The sequence below is a fragment of the Nicotiana tabacum genome, chromosome 20 (assembly GCF_000715075.1).
Source record: "Nicotiana tabacum cultivar K326 chromosome 20, ASM71507v2, whole genome shotgun sequence".
Lineage (NCBI taxonomy): Eukaryota > Viridiplantae > Streptophyta > Magnoliopsida > Solanales > Solanaceae > Nicotiana > Nicotiana tabacum.
Genome location: NC_134099.1, coordinates 39,383,851 through 39,393,370, shown reverse-complemented (window position 1 = coordinate 39,393,370; position 9,520 = coordinate 39,383,851).

Here is a 9,520-nt window from a genome sequence, read left to right as displayed (position 1 = left end):
CCAAACGAGTTTGGGTTCCTAAATCTAACCCCTGATGTTTATGTGTAGGGGGCAGTGAGAGGAAGCAGACTACGATGGACTATGGACAGTGGATGCTTAAAGCACGCAACATCATGAATTTCTTCTCACTAAAAGCCCTACAGGAAGGGAATGTATCCTTGAAAAGAAAGTAAAGGGTACATTCTCAATGAATGAAAAGACAGAAAAGGTTCTTCTTGGCATTTGAGTAGAGACAAGCACTATGTGAATGACCTAAAAGGTGCTGTCATCAATCTGATAACTAGCCAAGTAGTATCAATGAACAAAGGTAGCAAGAACAGTCACTCTTGCTAATCATAAATTGGAGAATGAGATGAGTGAAATCACAACCATGGGATGAAGGAGCAATATATGCAAATTTCTCAAACTCCAAGGATTGCATAACCAAAATAGCGTAGCTGAAAGAAAGAACAGATCTGGAGATTGCTGAATGGACGATGCTCATCGTCTAAGGAATCACCAAGAAACTCTGGGCAAAAGAAATGAACATTGCTCTTTACTTTGAGAATCGGTGTCGGACCAGGTGCCTCCTAAATCAAAACTCACCAGAAGCTGCCAAATTGGAAGAAAATGCCTTGTGCTTGACAATAGGAAGGGTCAGCTTGGGAAGCTCAATGCAAAAGGATGAGCTAAAGACTTCTTCTAGAGTACAATCCACAAAACAAGGCCACAGGGTCTCCAACAAAGGAAGCGCAAATGGCAGGAAATGCTCATGGGGTACTCAACAAAACACTCTCCTTCTGTCAATGTAGAAACCGTGAAGATTAATATGATGAACCAATCCTGCCTCTGGGAAATATCTAAGGCTTCAAATCAGGAAGGTGATAGAGTGAGGAAAATGAAAGGGAGACTGGCGAGACACAACGCAACATCATTTTCCATGTTTTACAAAGAACCTGGTACGTCATTTGCCACCACTGAAGCTGAAGGAAGCAGAAAAGATGCAACTCATGGCACTACACAAGCAACATAACACAAAGTTATCTTCTGGAAGACAAGGAAGTAAGACGAAATAACCTCATCAACAACTAGAGAGAAATTGTGAACACATTAAAGGGTGAGATCCTCTTCTGAGGGTCAATATGAAGAAGGGATTGATCGGTGGAAAGGATTGCAGAACAAAAGACCAAACCTCAGATATCTGTATCAAAGCCTCCAGTAGAGAATATTTTGGATAAATCAGGTTGAAGACGGGGTCACAAAAATCTAATGAAGAACCTGATTCTCCATCTTTTGGCCGTGTAAGACACCTTCAGGTAAAGATAGCTAAAGTGTTTTCTGACCAAGCCTAACTCACATCAATACCGTTGTAGGTAAACATGCATGACGATCATAAAAGCCAAAGGTACAATTATGAGCCGCAAGGAGGGGAGCTGCTAAAACCTTTTTTTTTTCAAAACGTTTGCTCTGACATCAGGTTCCTGTATCTAAGGTTAGTAGTAATGTGCTTAATTTTTGTATGCCCTTGATAAACAAAAAAGGCATATAAATATTTTGCAATTCAGCTGCCACATCATTCAACTTTTTAATATCTGAGTGCCATGTCTTGTCAGTCAAATCCTTCATCCCCTCTACACGGTAACACTTCCCCCCAAATCTACCGCCGTTTTCAGACGTTTCAGAACCTGTTTCGCTCCCCACTCATCATTAGTTCTTCTCCCAATAAGAAACTTCCCCTATTTCTCATGGCAAGTTATGAACCTTCATCCTCTGTGTATAGCTAGGATCTCTTCCTATCTATTCCTTCCTCTCTCAACTCATATACTAAGTACTCATCCAATGGCTATTGAACAATCTTCTCATTCCCCCGCCATTAACACTGTTACCACTTCTTCATCACCCTCGAAATCATTCCCAGAGCTTCACTATTTCACGTCTTCTACCACCTTACACATATCTGATTCCTCCTCCACCCCTACAGTCTTTCCATTTCTGATAAACCCTGTATACCACCTTTTTGAGAATCCCATGTCAAGTCAATCTTACGATCTTATCAAAGACCACATAGGAGGTCTCACTGCTTGAGTATCAAAAGCCCATGAGGATGATCCTGACCAGTACCTTAACCCCTCTATGTTAGACTCGGTGACTCTCAAGGAGTCACCAAAAAAGGAAGCAGCTCATAACATTATGGCTATATCTGTAAAGAGTCTAATGGATGAAGGAGCTTATCTCTCATCAGAGTATCAAGGTGAAGACCTAATATTCCTAGGAGATGTAAGAACCACAACACTCCTCGAGTCTTTGGCTCATGAGATATTTTCAGAAAAGCCTTTTGATGAACCTGATTCACTCCCATGCAAACTCACTCCTGCATCTCCTGTTCATTCCAAGCTCTTAGAGTCTTCCTCAAAATCACCCATCACTAGGTCACTACAACAAGAGAATTTTGAATCCTCATTGCAGAAAAGTAAGAGAAGTGTCAAGACAAGGAAAAAGAGGAAATTAAATCCAAAGAATTTCATTAAGAGTGTACCAGTAAATCAAATAGACAAAGATACTTCTAGAGAACCTGGTTCTTTAGTGCAACAATCTGTGACGATGAAGGAAAATGTTGAGGAACAAAAAGAGTCATCTGGGAAGCACAACAACAAGTCTAAACGGAGTAAAACCGAGATAGCAGTGTCAAAGGACAAAACTATAGAGGCAACAAGATGGAAAGGAGAGTTTGTCGAAGGGACCAGAAACCAGGAAAGGGAAACCGTTAATGAACCTGGTCCATCAAAGTCTTTAGCCTGTGATGGTGTTCAATGGCAGCAAATATTAAGAACTCAAAAAGTGTTGTGGGGCCGAACTTTTGATCCAGCAATTTCGGAAAAGGCTGGCATGAGACAAATTCTGGAGATTGTGGAATTTTAATAATGGGAACACCTATTTGAAGGGAGCATGCCTCTGGTGTATGAAGATGCAGTACAAACCTTCTACTCATCTCTCTTCACTGTTGAAGGGGACCACATCTACGCATTTGAAAACGGAGTGGATATTGTACTCAACACTTCAACATTGGGAAAAATTCTTAGAATTCCGTGTGAAGGTGTGTCCTAAGTCAAGGATATTTGTGGGGTAAACTTTCGGAGAGCCATCATGAAAGATCAAGCTATTCAACAGGGGGAACAAGTCCATAAGAAAGTGTTACTTTTTGAGTACCAGCTTCTCTTTGAACTGGTCAATAAAGTACTCCTACCCTGCTCTGAGAGACGTTCTATTGCCACAAAGTCAAATTTGGTCCTGATGGAAGCGCTTGATGAGTTTGTACCAATCAACTTGCCAGCAATCATGATAGATCACATGTAGAAGGTGGCAAATTTTAAGGGTGACAATCATGGGTTACCTTATGGCTTTCTCCTCACTCAAGTGTTCAGATTCTATAAGGTTCCCTTGGGAAATCCTAGAGTGGGAACACACAAGCAAACATTTTCTAAGATCACTCTAGAAGAATGTGAATGCATAGAAAAAGTTGGTGGAAGCATCTCGACCATTTCTCAGCTAATAAACACCCAAAATGTAGCCTATGAGGAAATACGAAGGTTGAGGGCTCGAAATGCCATTCTAAAATCTCAGCTTAGCCAAGTAGCTAAGTGACCTGATTCTGTACATGAGGAGGTGGCCAAACTGAGAAAGGAAAATGAGAGACTTCGGGGTCAACTACTTGAAGAACAACTGGCCGCAAATGCTAGACTGGACCTGGTTCTCAAAACCATTGTTGTCTCTTCCTCCAAGCCTCCTTCCCTTAGTGTTCCCTAGGATCCTTCCTAGTGTCTAGCTATTTTTGCTCCAACTTCCTGTGGCTACTGTTTTACTTGTGTTTACTTGTTTTTGTTTTGTGATGGCACGTTGAACTTAACCATTACTGCTCCTGACTTGCTCAGTCTAATGTAAACATTAATGAAACAACTCCCCTTTTTCTTGCATGAACAACACTGTGTTCCTTTGGCTTCTCTTTTCTGTCATTATTGTGTGCACATATGTGGAATGAGCTAGCTGCGTTAGACTTCTTTATGCTTATTACCTGCATGTGCTCTTTGTCATACTAGTTGGTCTTTTTAATGATGCCAAAAGGGGAAAATAAGTTGGGTAAGTTGTGGGTGAGAAGAATGTGGGCTGAGTAGGCTAAGAAGATTAAGGGGTCCCCCATGCCTGTGATGATCAAAGGAGGGAGATCTAAGATTAAGGGGGAACTGCTGACTTATCTGGTTAATTAATTGTTAATCCTGATCTAAAAAATGCTTTTCATCTCTAAGTTTGTCATCATCAAAAAGGGGGAAATTGATGGGTTTTCAATGTCTTAGCCTTATATTTCTTATGTTTTGATGATATAACAAACTTGTTATGAAGAAGCAGATAGAGAACCTTGTCGCACAGGTTATACATCTCATATGAACAAGTCAGCAACAGGAAGGAACAAAACGATCAGAGGGAGGAACACAACAAGGACCTGGTGCCTTTGTCTCTTAGGGTTCTCCGGTACAAACAAGTCAGTGACTATATGCAATCAATATAAAGAGGAACACAATAGGGACCTGCTCCTTGTAGGTTCTCTGATAGAAGTACAGGTCAAGTGCACAGTTGGAATATGATAGAAGAAAGTGACCATCTGGCAACTGTTACAATAGCGGAACACAACTAGGACTTGGTCTATTGGTATGTTCTGATAAAAGTACAAAGTCCATTATCCAGCTGGAATGCAACTACCCAGGATTGGCTATGCAAAAAGTGCAACAATCACTTCTCTCTAGGAAAAAGTACACCACGAGTTGACATCACTACCTATTGTGACATCTTTTGTGATAAAACAACCTGGTGCAAGACACACCAGGACGTGTGCATTCAGTGATATTCTTTCAAAAATAAGAAGCATTCATCCAGCATTGAAGTCACTGGTTTGTCAAGAACAAGAAGATAACTCCACTAAGGATCAGTTTCTAAACGGGTCTTATGTACATCCATAGTTGAGTTATAATCTTGTTAATTGCTCTACATTGTAATTCCTAGTTTGCTTTCTTAGAAGTGCTGCTTTAGGAACATATCAAATTCATAAACTTTAGAGTGTATGTTATGACTAGAAATAGTCATAAGTTAAATCCTCTGTAACTAGGAGAGTTAGAAAGTGGCTTGTGGTGGTTGCATCACAAGTTAGTTTGAAGTCTTTGCAATCGGTAGTATTGCAAAGTGGCTTGTAATAGGTAGATTACAAGTTAGTTGAGTTAAAAGCCTACAAGAGTAGGTCGTGGTTTTTTTGATCCCCTTATGTGGTATTTTTTTCACGTAGAAAAACTCTGGCATCCTTTACATTCAGTCTTTACTACATTCTACGTATCAGTATCATACGGGGCCAAGTACTCCATAGCTTGGTGGACTCATATAAGCTATCACCTTTGCCTCATATTGATGAATTGTTTGACCAGTTATAGGGTGCTCGAGTGTTTTTAAGATTGACTTGCATTTAGGTTATCATCAGTTGAAGATTCGGGAGCCAAATATCCTGAAGACTGCTTTCAGGACTCGGTATGGTCATTACGAGTTCCTTGTTATGTCATTTGGGTTGACCAATTCGCTAACAGCCTTCATGCATTTGATGCACAGTGCGTTTCGGCCATATCTTGACTCGTTCGTCATTGTCTTTATTGATGATATTTTGGTATACTCCCAAAGTCGTGAAGATCATGAGCAACACCCGAGGACAGTGCTTCAAACTTTGAGAGAAAAAAATTATATGCAAAGTTCTCAAAATGTGAGTATTGGTTAGATTTCGTGGCATTCTTGGGTCACGTGGTATCGAGTGAAGGGATCAAGGTGGATCTAAAAAAAGTGGAAGCAGTTCAGAGTTGGCCCAGACCATTCTCAGCTACAGAGATCTTTAGTTTTCTTGGCTTGGCGGGTTATTACCGTTGATTTGTTGAGGGATTTTCATCTATTACAGCACCTATAACTAGGCTAACCCAGAAGGGTACTCTGTTCCAGTGGACGGAAGAGTGTGAGGAGAGCTTTCAGAAGCTCAAGACAGCTTTGACTATAGGCCCAGTATTGATATTGCCTACAGGTTTGGGGTCTTATACTGTCTATTGTGATGCCTCGAGGATTGGCCTTGGAGCCGTATTGATGCAGGATGGTAGGGTGATTACCTACGCGTCCGGACAGTTGAAGGTACATGAGAAGAATTATCCTGTCCATAATCTCAAGTTAGCTGCTATTTTTCACGCCTTGAAGATCTGGCATCATTATTTGTATAGTGTTCCTTGTGAGATTTATACTGATCACCAGAGTTTGCAGCATCTGTTCAAGAAAAAGAACCTTAATTTACACCATAGGAGGTGGTTAGAGCTGCTGAAGGACTATGATATCACTATTTTGTATCACTCGGGCAATGCCAATGTGGTGGCCGATGCATTGAGTCCCCGGGCGGAGAGTTTGGGGAGTTTGGCTTATCTACCAGCAACGGCCAGTCCCATGGTGATGGATGTTCAGGCCTTAGCCAGCCAGTTTGTGCAGAGCCCAGCCGGGTTCTAGCTTGTGTGATTTCTCGGTCTTCCTTGTTGGATCGTATCAGGGAGCATCAGTTTGATGACCCTCATTTGCTTGTCCTCAAGGATAAGGTTCTGCATGGTGATGCCAAAGATGTGACCATTGGTGATGATGAGGTATTGAGGATGCAGGGTCGGGTATGTATACCCAATGCTGATGGGATTTGGGAGTTGATTCTAGAGGAGGCCCATAGTTCGCGATATTCCATCCATCCGGGTGTCGCGAAGATGTACCAGGATTTGAGACAGCGCTATTGGTGGAGGCAGATGAAGAAAGATATAGTTGGGTTAGTAGCTCGATGCCTCAACTGTCAGCGGGTGATGTATGAGCACCAGAGACCAGGTGGTTTGCTTCAGCAGATAGAGATTCCGGAGTGGAATTGGGAGCAGATCACCATGGACTTCGTAGTTGGACTCCCACAGGCTTTGAGAAAGTTCGATGCCATTTGGGTTATTGTGGATCAGCTAACCAAGTCCGCACATTTCATTCCTATGTGTACTGCCTATTATTTGGAGCGGTTGGCAGAGATTTATATCCGGGAGATTGTTCGTCTGCATGGTATTCCAGTTTTCTTTATTTCAGATAGAGGTACTCAGTTTACATCACGGTTCTGGAGGGCCGTACAACATGAGTTGGGTACTCGGGTGGAGTTGAGCACAACATTTCACCCCTAGACGGATGGACAGTCTGAGCGCACTATTCAGATTCTTGACAATAGGCTCCATGCATGTGTGATGGAGTTTGGAGGGTCTTGGGATCAGTTCTTGCCACTGGAGGAGTTTGCCTACAACAACAATTATCTATCCAGCATTCAGATGGCATCGTATGAGGCTTTGTATGGTAGGCCGTATAGATCCCCTATGGGTTAGTTCGAGCAGGGCGAGGCTAGATTATTGGGCACAGACTTGGTTCAGGACGCCTTGGAGAAGGTTAAGGTGATTCAAGATAGACTTCGCATAGCCCAGTCCAGATAAAAGAGTTATGCAAACCGGAAGGTTCGTGATGTTTCCTATATAGTTGGAGAGCGAGTCTTCCTTTGTGTCTCGCCTATAAAGGGAATTATGAGATTTGGGAAGAAGGGAAACTTGAGTCCGAGGTTTATTGGTCCTTTTGAGGTGTTGAGACGTGTTGGGGAGGTTTCTTATGAGTTTGCCTTACCTCCCAAATTGGCAAGAGTTCATCCGATATTTCATGTTACGATGCTCCGGAGGTATCACGTTGATCCATCACACGTGTTGAATTTCAGTTCAGTCCAGTTGGATACGGGTCTATCTTATGTTGAGGAGCCAGTGGCGATATTGGACATGCACCTTTGAAAGTTGAGGTCAAAGAACATTGCATCAGTGAAGGTTCAGTGGTTAGGTCAGTCGGTCGAGAAGGCGATTTGGGAGACCGAGCAGGATATGCGCAGCCATTACCCTCATCTTTTCACTACTCCAGGTATGTCTCTATGCTCATTCGAGGACGAACGAAGGTTTTAAGAGGGGGAGGATGTAATGACCTTGCCGGTCATTTTAAGAATTTACGCCCCGATCCCCTATTAATTGCTTTCTCCGTGTTTGTTTCTGCTATTGTGAGTTGCCGGGAGGATTCGTTTTGAATTTCGGAGTGTTTTGGGACACTTAGTCCCTAAATGAGAGCTTAAGCTTTAGAATTTGGATTGTAGTTAGCTCCGTTGGGTGATTTCAGGCTTAGGGGCGTGTTCGGATTGAATTTTGGAGGTCCGTAGCTTATTTAGGCTTGAAATGCCGGAAGTTGAATTTTTGAAGTTTTCGGATCGATAGTGAGATTTTGATATCGGAGTCGGAATCCCATTCCGAAAGTTGGAATATCTCCGTAGTGTTGAATATAATTTGTGTGTAAAATTCGGGGTCAATCGGACTTGGTTTGATTGGTTTTGTCATCGGATGTAGAATTCTTAAGATTTCAAGTTCATTAGGCTTGGATTGGAGGCTGAATCGTGGTTTTAGCATTGTTTGATGTGATTTGAGGATTGGACTAAGTTTGTATGATGTTTTAGGATTGGTTGGTATGTTTGGTTGAGGTCCCGGGGGCCTCGGGTGAGTTTCGGATGCCTAACGGATGTTGGAATTGGACTTAGGCTATTATGAAGTTGCTACTTCTGGTATTTTCGCACCTGCGGTGAGGAGCCCATAGGTCCGGCCCGCAGAAGTGGAGAATGAGGTCGCAGGTGCGGTTTGGGCACTAATGGCAGTGACCGCAGATGCGGCTAAAGGATCGTAGAAGCGGACCGCATCTGCGGAAAAAGGGAGTGCAGGTGTGGTGCCTGGAAAGTTAATGAAATTCTGTTGATGCAGATCCCAAGATGCAGGTGCGGGATCGCAGGTGCAATCCCATGATCGCAGAAGCAGAAATTACTGGGCAGAAATATGAAAATCGAGGGTTTGATTTCATAACTTGGGACATCAAATTTTGAGCTCGGGGTAGGGCGATTCTGTGGGGATTTTGAAGAGAAAATCATTGGGTAATGATTCCTAATCCCTTTTTGGGTTTATTCCATTAATCTAAGCTTAGTTTTGTCATTTAATTTCGGATTTGGGGTGAAAAAGTTGGGAGAATTGAGGAAACGTTCCCCAACCAAATTTTTGGGGTTTTATTGGGGTTTAGTTGTCGTAATTGAGTGATTTTTGGACGAGTGTTCTCGTGAGTGAATGAGTGTTCTAAATTTGTAACTTTTACCCGATTCCAAGACGTGGTCCCGAGGAGGATTTTTGGGCGTCTTTCTAATTTCTCGCTGTAGCTTTAAATTCATTAGCTAAATTAGTTGCTTTTTGTTTTATTTATGTTATGTAATTAATTTGATTAGATTTGGGCCACTCGGAGTTGGATACTCGTGGAAAGAGTGTTATTTCAGATTGATTTTGAGCTGGTTCGAGGTAAGTGGCTTGCCTAACCTTGTGTGGGGGAACTCCCCTTAGGATTTTGGTACTGTTGTTAT